The sequence below is a fragment of the Corylus avellana genome, chromosome ca2, assembly GCF_901000735.1.
Source record: "Corylus avellana chromosome ca2, CavTom2PMs-1.0".
Lineage (NCBI taxonomy): Eukaryota > Viridiplantae > Streptophyta > Magnoliopsida > Fagales > Betulaceae > Corylus > Corylus avellana.
The window spans coordinates 5443402-5444681 of NC_081542.1; positions in this window are offsets into that span (position 1 = coordinate 5443402).

The window sequence follows — 1280 nt, forward strand, 5'->3', positions numbered from 1 at the left end:
TTTTTCTTTACGATTTTTTTTTTTTTTTTTTTAATTTCTACACCTTGGTTTTTTTTCATTAAAAAAAAAGTAGTTTTAGTTTTTTTTTTTTATTAAGGTATTTTCGTCTTTGTAAAACATTATTTCAATTTTCAATTAAAAGCTTGAGAAAAAAAACATTTTGGGTAGTAGTTCGATATGATAAGCACACTTTCCCATAAAAATAAAATAAAATAAAATAAAAAGAGACACTCTACCTCTAGTTAAATGAATAAAGATCCAGTTCAAGTGGTCCTTGCATTAGGATAGATGGATTAATGGGTCAAGATTTGAGTTCCTACAAGTTTTATTCGTGCAAGAAATTAAAAAATAAATGAAAATTGAAGTGGTGAGTGACAATTAGAGAACTTTGAGCTAATTAAAATGAATGGTACGTAATTGCATATAAATACTAAAAAGAGAAAAGACTGAAAAGATTTGTGCTTTAATTGAAGGCATCTTGATCTTTAATATATATATACTTCAAGCAGAAATTAACTTTTTTTTTTTTTTTTTTTTGGTAGGAAAAGGAAATGCATGGATAGAAGTTTGCAGAAATGGTAAGAAATAATAATAAGCACATGTAAGAAGCGTCGCATATGATGAGCTAAGGAACAAACTTTTGTATCAAGGACGACAACCGGATCGATTACGTACAACAAAATTATTTCCCAAGTGGGTTTGAATGTAATCTTTTGTGTCGATTTCAGTGTAATTTTTGCTGCCGTGGTTTCCAAGTTCCTTTCTTTCCACTGCATATCTTCAAGCAATCCAGTGTGTTTGGATCGCTTCAAAAATCACTTTTTACGACAACCTTTCTCTTAATCCTTTTTTTTTTTTTTTTCTATGGTTTTCTTGGCACGCTATCATAAAATTCAGTTTTCCAACCTAATCTCCTAAATTAACTAATGAGTTTGTCCGGATTTTCCAACTTATGACCAAATCGACGCCATCCAGCTGACTTTTCAATGCTCCTAGTAGTTTTATCCAAAGTTGCCTTCATTTCATTAGCTTTTCCAATTAATTACTGAGGTTTCGTTTGTTTTAGCGTAATATTGAAAATGTTTTTCTTATTTTTTATTGTTTGGCATGACCTAGAACATTGGCCAACCTAATTTTACAAGCAATTGCACTGACTTTTCAATGTTTCTAATAGTTTTATCCAAAGTTGCATTCATTTCATTAGCTTTTTCAATTAATTACTGAGGTTTTGTTTGTTTCAGCGTAACTTTGAAAAATATTTTTCTTATTTTTGATTGTTT